Raw genomic sequence first — 20,151 nt, 5'->3', positions numbered from 1 at the left:
GGGTTAAAACTGCAGAGAAAGACCAACGCATGACTACAGTGGGCAGGTTGCAGGAGCTACGCAGAGGAGCCTTGCAAAGGATAGGATTCTTTCTGCTGACGAGCACAACACTTACAAACGACGTCATTCAACCTATTGATTGTGGGACGCTTGTAGAATGTGTCCTTGGTAATGGAAAAATTTGTATGGTTACATTTTAGCCATTTGGTTGGAGATGGACTGACGGTGTCTACCGTGACAGATGGATTGGCACCAGAGGACCAGTTCCATGGTCAGTTCTTTCACCCGATCTCAGCGCTCTGGTTTCTAATCTGTGCAGGGACCTTTGAGGAGAAACGTGAACATCATTATTTTGTGCATCAGATATTCCGGTTGCAGACTCGCTTAATCAAAATGTGGCGGTAAGCTGCGAAATCTTTGAATACCATTCGGTGTCTTCGAAAACGTGCAACGGTCCTCTGTCCAAGAAATTGGTATGTACGTATAAGCCAGATTATGTCGTTTTGAACATCTCCTATGAGTTTTTGCTGCCAGCTGGAAATAACAAAAAAGGATGCAGTTTTTTCATAACCACCTTTGAAGCGTTGTGTTTCTCAGACACATCATCTTCGTCAGTATTAAACACTGGCTTCGCATACCATTGTACAGAACATGGTGGATGGTATTTGTATAATAATTGCAATTTATTTGTCCTGCTCCTGCCGGGTGTTGAGGCAGATAAAAATGACTGCCTGCCTCTGTACACGCCGCAATCGCTCTTATGTCATTCTCATTATCTCGACACTATGGACAGGGTGCCGCAGGAGGAATGGCCAGAAATGGTCAGTATTCGGAGACATGACAGGAACAAACATTCGAGGCAAAAAAAGTCCAGTAAACGTGGTATCTAAAATGCATGTCTCAAGAGCTATGAGCTAGCAGAGGTGTGCTTCACAGTAGTGAATATGAACAAGTGCTCTTAACTCTTAAGGTATACATTTTATAGCCCATGTTTACTAGACCATTTTTTCATGTTTTGATCCTTACTACTTCCTCCCAAAATATGGAAAACACAGAGCTCGCAGATTGGTTGGACAGTATCGAAGATGAAGAACTGCTCATAGCTGTTAAGGATGCATGTTTACTAGACTGTTTCGCTTCGAATTATCGTTCCTGTCATATCTATGAATACTGATCATTCCTCCTGGCACCCTACATCCTGTAATGGCAGCAGAATGATCGCATAGTGGTCCTCTAAATTTACCCAATAGGCTTTCGCGAAAACGCCGTTACATTTTTTCCACAGAATCCCATTTGCGTTCCCTGAACACCTCTGTTCAATCGAAATTTTGTCCCAAGGTCGTGATTCGAACCAGGATCTGCTCCTACGCAGATGCGCTATCCACTACGCCACCTTGGCACCTCTGGAACCATATAGTTTCATTTGATTAAAGCACCTATACCCGGGTTTCAGGCAGGATTCCGTGTTTCGTTTGATGCTGAGGTGCTATTCCATTATATTTGGAGAGACCATGCAATGCTGTTAGAGTTTACGTGAAATACCAATGGGCTCAGGCGCTGAATGCGAATTAGGATTGACGAGGAAAGTTTGCTAGGGCAGTCCGTGCGATCGTCCAAAGCCACTGTGCCAGGGTGGCGTAGTGGTTGGCGCTTCTGCCTAGTGAGCAGGAGACCCGGGTTCGAATCCCAGCCTTGATACAAATTTTCATTAGTCGTGCCAGTCTGCATACATACATCACAGATGTCTACATCTACATTTATACTCCGCAAGCCACCCAACGGTGTGTGGCGGAGGGCACTTTACGTGCCACTGTCATTAGCTCCCTTTCCTGTTCCAGTCGCGTATGGTTCGCGGGAAGAACGAGTGTCTGAACGCCTCCGTGCGCGCTCTAATCTTTCTAATTTTACATTCGTGATCTCCTCGGGAGGTATAAGTAGGGGGAAGCAATATATTCGATACCTCATCCAGAAACGCACCCTCTCGAAACCTGGCGAGCAAGCTACACCGCGATGTAGAGCGCCTCTCTTGCAGAGTCTGCCACTTGAGTTTATTAAACATCTCCGTAACGCTATCACGGTTACCAAATAACCCTGTGACGAAACGCGCCGCTCTTCTTTGGATCTTCTCTATCTCCTCCGTCAACCCGATCTGGTACGGATCCCACACTGATGAGCAATACTCAAGTATAGGTCGAACGAGTGTTTTGTAAGCCAGCTCCTTTGTTGATGGACTACATTTTCTAAGCACTCTCCCAATGAATCTCAACCTGGTACCCGCCTTACCAACAATTAATTTTATATGATCATTCCACTTCAAATCGTTCCGCACGCATACTCCCAGATATTTTACAGAAGTAACTGCTACCAGTGTTTGTTCCGCTATCATATAATCATACAATGAAGGATCCTTCTTTCTGTGTATTCGCAATACATTACATGTTTGAGACTTGAAAAGGTCTGTGGACCACGTAGTATCATTTCACCTCTATCAGACGTTCATATGGGTTATTCGGACCTTATACAATCTTAGCTGTGCGTCTCTGAACTCGTTCGATGTCTGTTGTTACGTCTACTTGGTAAGAACACCAAACGCTGGAACAGTACTAACTTTACGTGTTCGTCCTATTTCACATCGTTCGCAACACCCTTCTAAACGCACAGCAAATGAGGACCACTTGATATACAAAACGCGGAACTTGCTGAGCGCTACTGCGCCTAAGATTTCAGGAAATTGTAGGGAAAAAATAGGAGGAAAGAACACAATGTAATGCTAATTATTCCGTCTGCTAGCAACAAAAAAAAATTGTGAATGTTAGCGAATGCAAGGCAGAGATGGTGACGCGCCTACGGGAGTAGTTTCCTCGGCAGAGATGACTGGTAGCTGGGACTGCAGTGTTTGCGGTGGACGTTTGCCCGCAGATGGGAGAGTGAGATGGCGCTCATTATGAGAGGAGGCAGTGTCGGGCGCAGCTAATAGCGTAGCGGGACTGCGCGGCGTGTTGCATCACAGTCTCAGCTTTCCGGCCGCTGTGGCTGCGGAGCGCGCAAAACGTGAGCAGCAGCAGCAGCAGCGAGAGAGGAAGGAAAGCCGACAGCTACCCGGCGCCTCAGGCACTGGTCTTCTTCTTCGGCCTGCAATCTGTTGTTATATACTGCGTGCAACAGGTGAAGTGCAGATCTACACACATGACTCCGTTGGTTGGTTTTTCAGAGCTTCGTATAGTCTTACGGCAAACGCATTACACTGTTTACTACACGGTGTTCTCTGCACGGTCGTAACTGCACCAGTAAGTGCACTACGCCTGTCACTATAGACTAAACGTTTTGCATCCACGCGTTTACACTTCAACACCTGACTTGCTGCCCAGGGCCGGACGCTGTGGCAGAGTGGTTCTAGGCGCTTCAGTTCGGAACCACGCGGTTGCTACGGTCGCAGGTTCGAATCCTGCCTCGGGCATGGATGTCTGTGATGTCCTTAGGTTAGTTAGGTTTAAGTAGTTCTAAGTGTAGGGGACTGCTGACATCAGATGTTAAGTCCCATAGTGCTCAGAGCCATTGAAGCATTTTGCTGCCCAGGGGAAAATCGGCATTAATGGTATGCTCTTTGCACATACTCTTGTATGTATGAAGACCCTACTCGTAATAGCTGTAATTGTTTGTCAGCAAATGAAGTAAATGCTGATGTAATATTGCTCATTGCGCCGTCCTCTGTCACCGGTATCTGCACTTATACACCACTGGCCATTAGAATTGTTACACGAAGATGATAAACGGATATTCGTTGGACAAATATATTATACTAGAAGTGACATGTGATTACATTTTCACACAATTTGGGTGCATAGATCCTGAGAAATCAGTACCCAGAACAACCACCTCTGGCAGTAATAACGGCCTTGATACGCCTGGGCATTTAGTCAAACAGAGCTTGGATAGCGTGTACAGGTACAGCTGCATGTGCAGCTTCAACACGATACCACAGTTCATCAAGAGTAGTGACTGGCGTATTGTGTCGAGCCAGTTGCTCGGCCACCATGGACCAGACGTTTTCTATTGGTGAGAGATCTGGAGAATGTGCTGGCCAGGGCAGCATTCGAACATTTTCTGTATCCAGAAAGGCCCGTACAGGATCTGCAACATGCTGCTGCAAACGTCGTCGAACTGTTCGTGCAGATGGTTGTTGTCTTCCAAACGTCCCCAACTGTTGACTCAGGGATCGAGACGTGGCTGCACGATCCGTTACAGCCATGCGGATAAGATGTCTGTCATCTCGACTGCTAGCGATACGAGGCCGTTGGGATCCAGCACGGCGTTCCGTATTACCCTCCTGAACCCACCGATTCCATATTCTGCTAACAGTCATTGGATCTCGACCAACGCGAGCAGCAATGTCGCGATACGATAAACCGCAATCGCGATAGGCTACAATCCGACCTTTATCAGAGTGGGAAACGTGATGGTACGCATTTCTCCTCCTTACACGAGGCATCACAACAACGTTCCACCAGGCAACGCCGGTCAACTGCTGCTTGTGTATGAGAAATAGGTTATAAACTTTCCTCATGTCAGCATGTTGTAGGTGTCGCCACCGGCGCCAACCTTGTGTGAATGCTCTGAAAAGCTAATCATATCACTAAGCATATCACTGAATCTTCTTCCTGTCGGTTAAATTTCGCGTCTGTAGCACGTCATCTTCGTGGTGTAGCAATTTTAATGGTCAGTAGTGTACTTGTGACTGGGCGTCCTGGGATTGGACTGCACTGGCCGGCGTTGTCACAGCGAAATAAACTTCGTCGACTGCCTTAAACCTGCTGCTGCTGTTGTGGTGAACACGTTCTAACATTTTACTCAGAAAACAAACTTCAAACATGCCAGTGATAGCTTTCACGTCTTTCTATCTCTCAAATGTTTCACAGTTAACTGATCAACAGGGTCTGATCATAACAGCTAAATATTCTTCGTAAGACCTAGTCTTTTTCAGATTTTAAGTATTGGGCTCTGTTCCTGTGCCTCATGATTATCTTGATAACTGAAATGACTGGCAATAATAAAAGGCTTTCGTAACAGCCGATAGTACAGTAAGATCTAAGTGTTGTGTGGTGTCGCCTAATGAAGACATTGCAAAAAATTGTTATTAGTAACAAATTAAGAACAAGTCGCGTAAGAATTAATAAAACGAGAGATATTGGTCAAATTAATCCTGCTATCCTCTCATAATCTGGAAATGCGGTGCCACATGTTGGTTCCTTCGAATACCTAATGAATATGAGCCTTGTGACATTCGTGAAGTACAGTATACTTTACATCACCCTTTTGTAATGTTCTGTCGTTCAGCTGTAGCTCTTTCCGTAACTTGGTCGTTGAGTTTGTTTACAGTCGATGCTCTGCACTCTGGAAAAGTTGCGTTTGGACCCTGTTCAACTGCAGCGCCACCGAAAGCCGGTGCTGGTTCTTAAGTTGAGAGACCTAGTGCCAGAGGAAGCGGTCTCACACATATGGCGAGACAATGAGCTTCAGTGGTGAAGAGGCAGCTCGTTCGTTTCGTTAACTTACGGATTCTAAACATTGTTAACAGAATGATGGTTCTTTTTTTATCCTTGTTGGATCTTGTGAACTCCGCGGCCGTTAATGATAGTGAATGACGCAAATACTTTATGAATGTTTTATTTTCTGCCATAACTGGTTTCGGGCCACAACGCCCATCTGCAGATGGCTAACATTTTTCGTTACGTAGATGTTTTGGTTAACAGCAGGTCGTCAGCTCTACACTGCACAAGTATATTTGGGTATTTAATGCCACTTCATCAGTTGCTTCACTAATAAAAATACGCTATAATGTATGTAAGTGAACACAACTATTTTCCATCTCTCTCTCTCTCTCTCTACCGTATTTTTATTAATGAAGCAACTGATAAATACTCTAATATTCATGTGGAGCATAGAGCAGACAACACGCTGTTAATAATTTTTTCATATGTGGGGCCACAGTTGTAATATATTTCTTTAAAGTCAGTACCGCCATTTGACTGTTTTGTATTTGCAGTGTTACATTTAGACGATCATGATTTCGGCTTCAAAGTGCCATTATCAAGTGTTTTAATGTTATACAGTGCCTAAGATGGCATACTGTGCGATCTACAGCCAAATGGCGGTACTGACTAAACAAACATGCTGTTAACCAAAACGTCTATGTAAGGAAAAATGTTAGCCATCTGAAGGTGGGTATGGTACCGCAGAACCGGTTATGACAGTGAAACTAAACATTCAAAAAGTTTTTGTGGCTGGTTGCGACATTCACCAACAAGAAAAACGTTTTACGTTTCCTGATTTCCGCTCTTATTTTGGAGCGTTATAATATGAAACAAAGGTAGGCGAAATCCCGTCGTTAATTATGTTGATGAGAATTACAGTAATGAAACATTAAAAAGGCGGAAGCTGACGCCCATGTGGCTAAAAGAGGGGCTAAATACCACAGGTAGTGCTGGGAAGAAACGAAAATGCGAGGAACAGTCTTGGAAAATCGATTAGCAATATCCTACGAATAGGAGACGTCGAAGCTCGAGGTGAGATCTCAGTCCCACCAGTTTGGCTTTTATTTTATGGTTGTTCGAAGCCATCAAAGAGAGCATAAACCAAAGAAAATGTCCATGGAGAATTAATATTGGACGTATTAGTTTTTTACGCTTTCAAAATATTTTGATAAATCTCCTTCCAAATGATCCATTTACAAGACTAATTTACTCCATTAATACTCGTACGTGTGTTACCTTGATTTCTGAAATTGTCACCGTGGGAAAGCCCTCTGGTCGAGGCGTCTCGGTTCATTATAAAATTTTGTTCCGGAGTAATCGTTATGAAAATTGATGATGGATGCCGGGGTTGCCAGCTAGTTGACGTGTAACCGCCTCGCCTTTATACGAGGTGTGGCTAGAAAAAAACCGGACTAGTACTGGTGAAACAATAAAACGAATGCAATAAGGCTGAAAGTCGCGTGGCCTGTCACGTGACTCTCGCTCCGCCTACTGCTCGAGTTTCATCTGCCTCCTGCACTCAGTCTGCCCGTGGCGTCTGTTTTAAGTAGTTGACGTTTTGTCTGTGCGTCGGAAAATGTTGAGTGTACAGAAAGAACGGCGTGTTAACATCAAATTTTGTTTCAAACTAGGAAAATCTGCAAGTGAAACGTTTGTAATGCTACAACAAGTGTACGGCGATGATTGTTTATCGCGAACACAAGTGTTTGAGTGGTTTAAACGATTTAAAGATGGCCGCGAAGACACCAGTGATGACACTCGCACTGGCAGACCATTGTCAGCAAAAACTGATGCAAACATTGAAAAAATTGGTAAACTTGTTCGACAAGATCGCCGTTTAACAATCAGAGCAGTGTCTGAGTTAACAGGAGTTTCCAGGATGTCAGAACAAATCATTCTTCGGCGTTCCTTCTGTTCGATTGAGAGACACTTTGGAACCATTTTTGAACACACTTTGTTCATGTTGAAACTTTCATGAAGAATCTGCCTAACTGCTCTGATTGTTAAACGGCGATCTTGTGGAACAAGTTTACCGATTTTTTCAATGTTTGCATCAGTTTTTGCTGACAATGGTCTGCCAGTGCGAGTGTCATCACTGGTGTCTTCGCGGCCATCTTTAAATCGTTTAAACCACTCAAACACTTGTGTTCGCGATAAACAATCATCGCCGTACACTTGTTGTAACATTACAAACGTTTCACTTGCAGATTTTCCTAGTTTGAAACAAAATTTGATGTTAACACGCTGTTCTTTCTGTACACTCAACATTTTCCGACGCACAGACAAAACGTCAACTACTTAAAACAGACGCCACGGGCAGACTGAGTGCAGGAGGCAGATGAAACTCGAGCAGTAGGCGGAGCGAGAGTCACGTGACAGTCCACGCGACTTTCAGCCTTATTGCATTCGTTTTATTGTTTCACCAGTACTAGTCCGGTTTTTTTCTAGCCACACCTCGTAGTGTGTTGGCGCTGCTGCGCACGACAGCGGGACAGTCAATTGTGCCGCGCCGGTTCCTCGTATAAAGCGTTGTGTTGGTAGCGACACTGTGAGCGCGTCGGATCGGCGTACGGGAGAATTCTCGTGTACAAAAGTGTGGTAGCCCGCCAGTGACGTGCGTTTGGTGGCATCCGTGCCTGCCACACGCGACACGCGAGTGCCGGGGGAGAGCAAGTGTGTTCCGCCCTGCAGTCTGCGGCGATACGACACGACGCAGCAGAGCAGGGAGTTCCTTCTGTACAGCACAGCGGAGCAGAGAAAGCCGGCAGTCCGAGCGGGATAATGGATTGGCGCGCGCCTTACGCCGAGCCTCCGCTTCTTACAGAGAGAGAGACTGCCCTGGTTCCTCGGCTAGGCTTCCGGAGCAGCCGCTGCCGCTTCTGCCGCGGCTGAGCACCGTCCCTTCCGTAAAGAGTTCTGTGCGTTAACTCTACCCTCAGGATCAGTTTAGCTGCAGGAAACGTAAAGTTGTGAAGCTGCATTTGATAATGGAGACCAGATTTAAGCTTATTTAAGTAAAAATGAATTTTTGATACAATACCTTTTCAAATGAGGTTAGAAAACATAAAATAATTTCTCCTAGCGCCATACAGATCCTTAACCGTATACAGAAAATCCTGAAAATTTGTGATTATGAATTTTTGATATGTGTGAAAGTATCGTTAGCATTTAAACCGAAAAGCGTAAGGCGCATGCAGTAGATGACAATAACAAGGTGAACTATTAATTAATTATTAAGTCGTGTAATATTAAGAAAGTGAACTATTCATGCATCAATTATGTATTGCATGCGCCTCACATTTTCTTTTTAATTCTTACAAATACGTTGATAGCTATTAAGAAATCGCAATCACAAATGTTCACGACTGTCTGTATGGGGCAAGATATAGTAAAAGCTAATTTTTGTTTAAATAATTATTTTCTGCGTTTTAGTCTTCTTTTCAATCATGCAAACATTCTGGGTAGATTACAATAGAGACATGTGGGAAATTTCAGGTTTCTTTCTGTTTATCTTCACCTCACTCAGTCAGTACATCGTCTCCTCCTACATATATATCGCAAAAAGACCGTAAAGGCAAAAAATGAGAGAGATTCGATCTGGTACGGAGGCTTAGCAGCTATCGCTTTTCCCACGTACCTTCGCGACGGGAACATGAAAAGGGGGAAACGCTGTGTCGTACACGTAGTACCCTCCACCACGCGCTACACAAAGAGTTATTGCTGCATTACGATCTCGCTCTGAGCTATGTTTGAAATTCAAAGTCCTAGCACACTGGTAAGTTAATTTTAAATCAATTGGAAAAATTCGTACCAAACAGACAAGAAAATCAACTAATAAAAACATTGTAAAAAAAAAAAAATTGTTGACCTAGGAAAAACTTCGAACAGTATAAAACGGTGCATGATATTTGAAATCCTCAGAAAAACTGGTATACGCTGCAGATAAAGACGTGGATTGTACAACATTTACAAGAAACAGAGAGCAGTAAGAATGAAAGACGGAAAGACCGTAAAGCAGGACTCCGGCCTTTCGCTTCTTCTTTCGGGATCTGTGTCAAAGGAGCAATGAAGGAAATGGTAGAAAGGTCCAGATGTGGAACTGAAATTCAGTGTGAAAGAACTATTATTTGTGACGACGAAAAATAATTGAATTCAGTGTGAAAGAACTATCATCTGTGACGATGAAAAGTAATTGAAAGAACTGTTGAATGGAGTGAACAGTCTAATGAACTAAAGCAAAGATTGAAACTACAGCTAAGAGAGAAGCGAAGAAAAGGAGAAATGATATTTTTGATAAATTTAACATAGAAATGGAGGACCACATAGTAGAGGAAGTGAAGGAATCCTGCTGATTACGAAGCGAAATAGCGCACGACGGACGAAGCTAGGAGCACGTAAGTAGACAAGGAGACTATTTGGCCTTAACTGAGAATAAAGCACCTTAGGATGTATAACTGCAACAAAGCATTGTGCGGCAGTTAATCGTGGTCTATGGGAAAATCGAAAAGAAGAGAATATAAGAGTTTGAGACCTGATGTTTGGGCAAGGTGAAAACTAAGTGAACTGATAAGAAATTACTTTCTCCGCCGAATCGGCTATTAAAGACGTACCTATTAAAGACATACTTAACCAGGAGAAGCGACAGGATGATAGTACACATACTAAGAGATTGGATAATACCTTCCTTGGTACCAGTGGGACCCGTAGAGGACTCAAACTATAGACAAACAAAGAAAATAGAATATACCCAACAAACCATTAAGGAAGTTGATAGTTGTTGTTACTCAGAGGGGAAGAGGTTGGTACAACAGTGGTGGGCCACATCGAAACAGTCAGAGGACATACAACAAATTGTCACGAGGGCGTGCTCAAAAGTAATGCGTCAGACCTTTTTATTCTGTACTCAATACTGGTAGAGGTATTACACGTCACGCATATTACTTGGTCGAGTTCCCTGCTTCGCTGACACAAGTTGCAACCCTCTGCTGCTAGACGGCTCCGAATTATAGTATATAACTATGTCTGTGTGTAACGTAACTATGCCGGTGCGCGAGAAACAGCCTGTTGCAATCGAGTGTATAACCGCAGAAAACGTGCCTCCAACTGAAATTCATAGAGTAATGAAAACTATGTACGATGATGATTCTATCGATACCAGTAATTTGTGACGTTGGGTTGTTCGTGCTCGTAACGAAGGAAACTGTTACTAATCGCAACACATGTGACAGAGCTTCATCTGTTTCCAAAACTTGAACAACGCCTTCGAGGACTTGACTTTGATAGTGATGAAGCGATGCAAGCGGAGGTGAGGTTGTGGCTCCGTCAACAAAGTCAGTCATTCTACAGAGACGATATCAACATAATGGTCTCTCACCGAACGAGGTGGCGCAGTGGTTAGCATAATGGACTCGCATTCGGGAGGACGACGGTTCAAATAAGCGTTTGGCCATCCTGATTTAGGATTTCCGTGATTTCCCTACATCGCTTCAGGTAAATGCCGGGATGGTTCCTGTGAAAGGACACGGCAGATTTCCCTCACCATCCTTCCCTAATCCGATGGGATGACCTCGCTGTTTGGTCCCCTCCCCCGAATCAACCAAACTGGTCTCTCGCTGGGAGAAATTCGTGACTATGTCGAAAAATAAATATGTAAACATGAAGAATAAAGATGTAGAATGTTATCAAGGTTTGTTCTCTTTAAAAAACTTTACGAGTTTTCACATGAAAAGTTCGGAGGCTTTACTTTCCAGCACGCCCTCGTACAAGGTTACACCGAACGAGGTGGGATAATGATAATATTCTGGACTTCCATTCTGGAAGGTGGTGATTCGGATCCAGCTTAGATTTACATGGTTTCCCTGAATATCTTGAGGAATTTTCCGGGATGGCTCCACGGAGAAGGACGCTGACGACTTCCTCAATCCGAACTTGTGCTCCGCCTCTAATGAAGCTTTTGTCAAAGGAAAGTCAGACACTAATCTTCCTTCTTATTGCTTTCACGAGGCTTATGATGATGATGAAAAAAGTTATCGTTCTAGCCCATAGGTAGCTTAGCTGTGAAAGAGTTTTTGCTTTCGTTATTTTGAAACATGTTAGTCAAGTGTCAGCTCGATCTGTGGAATAATTTGGTTTTTGTGGCTCTGTAACACACTTGTTTTTTGTTTCTCTTCACCAAACCCGTATCTAGAATACTCTGCGTTATAAAAATCTTTGTTTTAAGCATTTCCAACGTCCCCGAAAGTTTTTAACGACAGGCAGACATAGTTTTATGTTTGATTCAATTAACTCCGCAGACTGCACTGTTTAGTTTTTATTACGAATTATGGATTACGGGACATCCTGTGCTATCAGACAAAGTCGTTTTGTATCTGATGGAGCTTATCACTAGTGACAAGACTTGTAGACAGGTTCTCGAATAGACGTAACTCATTTTCAGACTTCAATTAAGTTCAGCAACAAAATGTTTGTTTTGCATTGTTTTTCGTCAGTGGAAATTTGTCCAAACTTGGTAACAATATATGAGGGCACTTCATTAACATCAGCCATTAACGAATGGGTGGCAGTTTTCAGACGTGACTGTACTGCTCTGGAAGATAATCTGCCTGAAGGATGAAAACCAAGGAAACGATCAGTGTTGTATTGAAAGATTTACAATTAAAGGTACACGAGATAGCTGACGCCATAGGATAACAAAAACATCTGTAAGTTTCGCTAAGCTTGCCGGTGGTGACCCCCTCCTCATCCTCCTCCTGTCAATCCAGGATTAGGCCTTCTGGCCTGTTATGGCCTCACCATCTCTTTTTCGGCTCTCCCACACTGCTTGTTCCACTATCTCTTATTGAGGGAATCTCTGGGGTGAACTACACAACACGTGCTCTTTCCAATACTGCTTTCGTTGTATTGCTTTTTTCAGTTAACGGTTGTATCCCCAGCTCTTTGCTTATTTTTCATTACCCATCCTCTCTTCTCTTACGCAGCATTTGACTTATCTAAGGATCTTCATGTCTGATGTGCTAAGTTGTCGTAGGTCTTTTGATCTTATTGTCCAACTTTCTGCTCGATATATAAATGGCATTATAAAATTTAATTTGGCTTTCCCTTGTTATTTTATCCTTTAATGTTCTACCCGTGTTATCTATGTGTTGTTTGGTGTTAATTTTCTTACTGATATCTTTTCCTTCTGAAGTAGTTACGTGTCATGTTAGAGACTAGAAGTGGGACGCCTATTCTTTTGTTGTGTTATTTACGAATCTTAAAGCTTATGGGGGAATTTCGTAAAATGACGAGAAGTTCTGAAATAATTTAAATTTCGATGCCGGAATTAGCAGTTTGAGAATAAAAAGACTTTTAAGTGTTCCAGGGAAAATGCGTCCATCGGCTCTCGGGTAGGTCTGTAGCGGCGACGAACAATGGTCGCTGCTAAGGCCCTGGCGGAGCTCAGTGGCAGCTTATCTGACTGTAGTAAAACTTGTTGCATTGTGTCACGGTTATCTCTGGAATGTGACGTCTCTGACGAATTAGCAATTCTATCAATTCCTGTAGTAAATTTCCTAATCTGAGAAAGCTGTAGATAACGGCGACTTTTCTTGATTTTCGTAAGACTCCCGATCGTCTACTGACCTGTAACACGAAAATGTATCTATGCACATCTACAAACATTTTCTCCCGACTTTTGTGTTTGGCAGCACGAGAAATATTTGCACAAGAGGAGGGAGTAACGCAATTTTTTTTTTCATTAGGCCGTGTGCATGCCGCCATCACAGAAAGTTTTCCCCACAATTTGAATTACTAAAAAATTACATTCGCCACTTTGTAAACGTTTTGCTTGCGTCCACGAATGTACTCGAATAAGAAAATGCTCTGCTGCAGAGGAGCCTTTCTTTCATAGTATGCCCGTTTTATTAAAGGTGCCGAGTTGGATCACCTGGCCTTACGCCATGTTTACGTACGGTTGTCTCTGGTGATGAGCCTGCCAAATTGTTCCAGTAGTATGTGGCACAGGTTCTCCACGAGTAACGAGGCCACCGCGTAAGTGACGCCCCCAATGCGAGACTCTAATGACGCGGCAGTCGACAGCCCGCTAAACAGTCATGCGGTGGCCGCCGCGCTTCTACTGCCCCTGCAGCGTCTAATTTTGACCACAGTATTTGCTGCCTCCTGCTGATCTCTGCATCGTGTTCTAGACAGAAGTGGTTGGTGTCTCAGTTTCTACTTAAAATCCAACACGCGTGTTAGGCGCCAGATATCCGCTCGTCACGGTGGGTTACTAGGTAAGAGCCGTGCCCACAGATTTTGCTGGTTACTAACCCAATTATTTACTGGCGAAAACGCAGAGTAGCAGACCAGTGCTCTCCCGACAAAACTGCTGATTTCAGTTCAGCTGTTTGTTGCTGTGAAGTACGCGTTTTGCGCCATTCTCACAAGTCCATTGCGGAAGTTGTTTACTTCTGTGTTATTCTGCTCGTAATTGTTCCTTACGACGCGTGAGGCAACGGAATTGCTTTCCGGTCCCGGCTCACAGAGGTCCAGTTTGGGTAGATACGCTAATGCGTTAATGCGGAACTGATTTATTTTGGAAAAAAAGTTCCAAATGTGACCACCAGGTGCAAATTTGGCGCTGTACACTGTGTTCGACGATGACATCCATGGTGTCATTTGACAAGCCATAACGTGATTGAACAGTATGGCTCTCAAGAGGGGGAGACGGTGGGCTGTTAGTGAAACTTTTTTATGTTAACAGCAGCAACAACAGTGCTGCATTGGGAGAGTATTGGCGACTGAAAGGTCTGAAGAAAGGGTCGATATTGTTAAAGGGTTTAAAGAAGATGTAAGACGTGTATGTTTCTATTGTCAAACCACAATTTATGAAAGATGTTTATATTTCATTAATAGGATTAAGTAGGAATAATTAATATTTGTCATTTTGGAAACAATTGTGGTAGCAGGGAATGTCTCCAACGAGGTATTGTTGGCGGGAGAGACCGCACATTGCTATAATTTTAAAAAAGGCGGGAGAGACCGCGTATGGATACATTTTCAGAAAAGAGCGGGAAAGACCGCGCATTGATACATTTTGTAATGGTAGCAGCGATTGTCTGCACCAGAAAGCATTGTTGGCGGCAGAGACCGCACTTTAGCGTTCATAGGAAATTAGTAGTAAGCGAGATGTGAAGTGAGTCGGTAGCAAGTCTGAAGCGAGAGGTTGAGAGGAGCGGTGTGCCTGCCAGCCATCAGCTATGATTTACAATAGATTATTAACGGATGTACAGAGACATCAGCTAACTATTATCATAAGAGGAACTAATATTATTGAATTTTTTTTTTTTTTTTTTTTTTTTTTTTTTTTTTTTTTGAGAAACTCAAGACTACTGAAGGTATGTTTGCGCAACGCTAGTTGTAAGATTATTGTAAAAAGTAAGTCCCATTTGAATGTTTGTAAAATCATTTCATTCAGAATATAATTAATTTTAGCCAGCAATATTGCATTACTGATTATAATCCATCCAAAAAACCATCAACGTAAAACTTTGCGGAATTTTATTGTTGTCAAGAAAAAGTTTAGCTATAAATTACGTAACTTCTAATTAAAGAATAACGTCAGCTTTACTATTAAAGAATGTCAGCTTTGGTAATACATAAAGCCACTTATTATGACAGCCCACCAGCAGCTAATAGAGTATAGTAAAACAGAGTAAGTATATTCATGTAGCAGTCAGAAGGCGATCCAGTAACAGTAAAAAAAGGTAAGGAATAGTTTTGTGTTATTGCAGGTAACGACTGAGGGCCACGACGACGATACATTCTATATTTCGTCGAAATAATCAGCAAATCACTTTTAATAAGCAGCATTTAAATTTGTATGCGAAGATTGAGGAAGAGAATTAATTTCAAAGGGAAGATTTCATTTGTTATTATTAAGCAAGAGATAGAAATACTAAGGCAGGGTTTCATAGGTTAGTGTGGAAGGGAAGGTTGCGTAACAAAAGAGATATAGAGGAGACGGGAAGGTTTCAAAGATGAAAATGAAATTCGAAACCACGAGTGAGCTTGCTGTGGCATCTGAAAGAGGAACGCGTCCTGTCGTGGTGGAACTTATTGACGCGGTTGCTGTTGCTGTAACTGCCCATGCAGCCCTTGCCCCAAGTACTGCTAGTACTCGGACAGTGTCACGAGAATTCCCCATCCCGTGGTCAACAGTAAGGAAAGTTTTGCGGTCTATGTTGCAGTGCTACTCGTACAAGATACAGATGATGCAGCAACTGAAACCTCGTGATCCGCGGCAACGTTCTGAACTTGCTCTTCGGTTTCTGGTGTGGATCGAAGTTGATGACATGCGGCTGGGCCCTGTTCTATGGAGTGACGAGGCACATTTTACACGAAAGGGTGCAGTGAATACACAGAACTGCAGAATCTGGGATACCGATAATTCGGCATGTTGTGCAAGAAGAGCCATTGCACTTTCCGTATGTGACTGTGTGGTGTGGATTTACAAAAGCTTAGTTCTCGGCCCGTTCTTCTGTGAAGGGATTCATCCACAACGCCTATCAGGTTTACCGTACTGTATGCACGCTACGAGACCTCCTTAGATAACGTGTGATTACTGCTTCGGAAGACCGCAACTGTGTGGAAACCATTGTTTTCCTGCAAGGTGAGCCAACACCTCATGTTGCTTGCCCATTGACAGATCTGCTTAATGCGACCCTCCACGAACTTTTCATCTCCAGAAGTTTTCCAGATGCATTACGTGAAAGATCACTTGATCTCAATCCTCGTGACTTTTGGGGCGGGATATGTAAAAGAACGCGTTTACCAGAGACACGTTCGATCTCTACTTGATCTGAAGTCCAGCACATAGGACCACATTACTCAGGTTCCAACGGAACAGCTACGAGCAACTGATGATCACGTCGTTTATACGGATGCAGCACCTTGTCGTCGTTGTCTCCGGTGCTCATACTGAACAAATTGTGTAAACGGTGATTAATAATAAAATGAACATTATGCCCTCCTCACTTGCTTGACCTTTCTGCTCACGTACCGGTCCTAAGCCATTACATATGAAAAACATTTGTGAACGTCTTTCTTGCATGCGCAGCGCCAGATTTGCCAAAATTGGAACAATTTTTTTCCACGTAAATTAGTTACTCATTAACGCATTAGACTATCTACAAAGTTTCGTTGCCATACGATAATTACAGCCCACTTCGGACCTATGTGATTAGCTGCACTTTAATTATATAGCTCTTTGTTTTAAATCACCTATATATTCCTGAATGTCACTGTGGCTGATATTTCCGTCCCTTGCGAATGGTAATCGATAGGAGAGAGATTATAGAATTGAGCATTGGGTATAAACTACCGCTATCATAGACTGTGACAGAGGACCTGAATCTGTACTGACAGCACGAAACACATAGGTCATTGAGTCAACGTATGTCAGTATACCTACTAAACAGCAAATACGTCAATGTTACAACTGCCATTACACTTGATGATGATTATGAAAAGTTAAAAATTGAAAGAAGAGATTACTTATCACTAAAACTCTTCTGACTAGGTCCTAGAGAAAGGATTTCGATCGTTAAACTGTCAAAAATATGGCGCCTGTCTGAACTACCTTCGTTTTGCTGATGACATTCTGATCTGATAGTCTGGTGACTGCTAGTGTTATTTTACGTCATACGTTCTTGAATATTACGTGCTGGTTAGCAGTGAAGCTAGTCATTAGTTCCATGGCAAACTTTCTGGTAGTCGTCGGATATCCTAGTATTTGTACAACGTGATATGAGTTCTCTAACGAAAAAGTTCTTGGCGTAGAAATCTTTGGTATTGGACCAAAACATCTGAGCATTGACTCATGTACTACGGATGAAAGCTTCTTCCAGCTGGCTACATGCAGGTCGGTCACTGTGTTGTTCACACTGCTACGACTATAGGTGGAAACAATTACCACGTTCCAAAAAGAGGAGATTATAAACTAGTGGCATAGGTATCTAACAGAGAAACTAAATCGTAACAAATTCGATATTTAGTTATTGTTTGTTTATGCTGCTATAACCGTTCGTTTCGCCAACACACACTCAGAAACTCAGGCTCAGAATAGTTGATACATGGTATATAAAGTAAGTGCCCCATTTTCTTATATGAAGGTCCGGTGAACATCGAGGCTATTTGAGAACGTTCGCCTTGCAGCAAGACAACGGACATGGTTTACACATGATGGGGTGCCACCTCATTTCCTACATCTCGTAGGACAGTTAAAGACACATAAGTGTAATGAGCAGTGCATTGGTCGGTGAAATCGACATGCATGGCTTTTTCATTCAGCTAGACATAACCTCTGAGATTGCTGGTTGTGGGGACATTTAAGGGCAGTGATATAGTTGCTCATTCATTGACTAAATGCTGGCGTTACAGGTCCATCTGTCCCATTCATGGAATCGCATCCGAGGGCAGCAACTCGTGTTCGCACGAGTTGGCGAGGCTGAGGAGGAGGAGGATGAAGGGGTGTAAGAATGTGTGAAAATCGCATCGAGCACAACCCGTAGTGTTAACAGAGATATTGCTCTGATGTGACAAAATGGCTCATATGTCAACAAGTATTTGTTTGCGGACCTTCATGTACAGGACTTTTTACCTACTTTTGACCATAAAACTTAAACACAGTGTATATGTACGAGGGATATTTTTTCTTCAAGATCCGATCGGTCAAGAAGTTAAAACCCCAGTGAAAACCTGATGAAACTTGGGCACATGTATTGTGTAGAGTCCCTAGTTTGCCCGTCAATGGCGTCACCACGTACTTTTCAGTTCTGAAGGCACAATAAGCACGTCAAGATGCCTATAACAATAGTCTCCCGCCAAGTGCGAAGTGCATGCTGCCAATCGATGTCTTCATGCTGAGTCGTTCCGCCTGCTTTCACGCAGCCCGCATACCGTAACTGTCATGCGTCACATCACAGCCCTTCTCCATGACAAAGCTCGACCGCACACCGCAGCTACAACAAAGGCGCACCAGCAGCGTTTTCGATGGGAAGTGTTTGATCACCCACCACAGAGCCCGCACTTGGCTCCCTCAGATTTTCATATCTTTGCGCACATGAACCGCTGTCTACGAGGGCAGTAGTTTGTCGCAGATAACGGGTCGCAGACAAGCGTAGAGGATTGGCGGAAAGCACAGGCGGCTGCCTTCTATGACGAGGGTATTAGAAACTTGGTACCAATCTACGATTAAGTCTAAGTCGGAGCGGTGACTATGTAGAGAAGTTAGTGGATGGTGTTGCTAAATGTTGCAAATGAAACATTTTTGATTTTCAATATGGTTTCCTTTACGCGAGAGATCTCGTCTTGGAAAAAAAAGGGGGGGGGGGAAGAGAGAGAGAGAGAGAGAGAGAGAGAGAGAGAGAGAGAGAGAGAAGTCTTTGCTTGTCAACATATTTCGTTCAGGTGAGTTCACTAATTTACCTTTGGGCGACATTTACGGCCCACTAAGCCAGGTACCGAATACTATTTACGCTCTTGGTGCTAGAATGATTCACTTGGAGGAGGAGAAGATTAGAGTAACGTCCCGTCGACAACGAGGTCATTAGCGACGGAACTCAAGCTCCGATTAAAGAACGATGGGGAAGTAAATCATCCTCGCGCTTTCAAAGCAACCATCATCGGAAGACGAAGTAAATATTCCTGAATTCCAATCAAGAACAACTGCCAAGATGAGAAACAAGTAGATATCCTCGGAGTAACGAAACAGCTTAAATCACTTAATAAAGGCAAGACCTCCGGTCCAGATTGTATACCAGTCAAGTTCCTCTCAGAGTATGCTGATAAAATAGCTCCATATTTAGCAGTTACATACAGCCACTCGCTCACAGAAAGATCCGTACCTAAAAACTGGAAAATTGCTCAAATCACACCAATACCCAAAAAGGGAAGAGGAGTAATCCGCTGAATTACAGGGTTATATAACTAACGTAGATTTGCAGTGGGGTTTTGGAACATATACTGTATTCGAACATCATGAAGTACCTATTTTCAGTACAATGGTGAATTTTATTAACAGATCGATGGGGTAGCCATGGGAAGCCCCGTAAGTCCCGCAATTGCGAATTTATTCATGGAATATTTTGAAAATCAAGCACTGCAGTCGGCCAAAAAAAGCCCCTCGAAGTGGTATCGGTATGTGGATGATACCTTTGTAATATGGAATCATGAGGAAGAAGACTTGAATGATTTCCTGGTACACTTAAATAGCATCAACCCAAAGATTAAATTTACTATGGAGAAGGAGAAGAACGGACAACTTAACTTCTTGGATGTACCAGTTATCAAACGGGCGGATGGGACCTTAGGCCATAAGGTCTACAGGAAAGGTACACATACTGATCGCTACCTCCATAAGAACTCAAACCACCACCCTAGGCAAAAGAGGGAGGTCATAAAAACATTAGTGGATAGGGCCAATAATATTTGTGAACCAGGCTACTTACAAGAACAACTAAATCATTTACGAATGGCCTTTGCGAAAAATGGTTATACGAAAAACGAGATTAACCGAGCACTTCACCCAAATAGAAAAATGCCTAAAAATAGGAGACAGCAACAACCATCAGCTGGAAAAGTA

General features: G+C 43.2%; 1 protein-coding gene and 1 non-coding gene across 2 annotated transcripts in view; both read left to right on the top strand.

The window, feature by feature from the left end:
- LOC126259898 (mitogen-activated protein kinase kinase kinase 13) overlaps positions 1-20,151 on the top strand; it is a 379,295-nt gene that overhangs the window by 134,642 nt on the left and 224,502 nt on the right. The gene's annotated exons all lie outside the window — the stretch shown is intronic.
- Positions 1,627-1,698, top strand: Trnat-agu (transfer RNA threonine (anticodon AGU)). The gene has a single exon. It is a non-coding gene; the product is annotated as a tRNA-Thr (tRNA).

The sequence above is a fragment of the Schistocerca nitens genome, chromosome 5 (genome assembly GCF_023898315.1).
Source record: "Schistocerca nitens isolate TAMUIC-IGC-003100 chromosome 5, iqSchNite1.1, whole genome shotgun sequence".
NCBI classification, from domain to species: domain Eukaryota; kingdom Metazoa; phylum Arthropoda; class Insecta; order Orthoptera; family Acrididae; genus Schistocerca; species Schistocerca nitens.
This window is presented reverse-complemented; position numbering and strand designations above follow the sequence as displayed.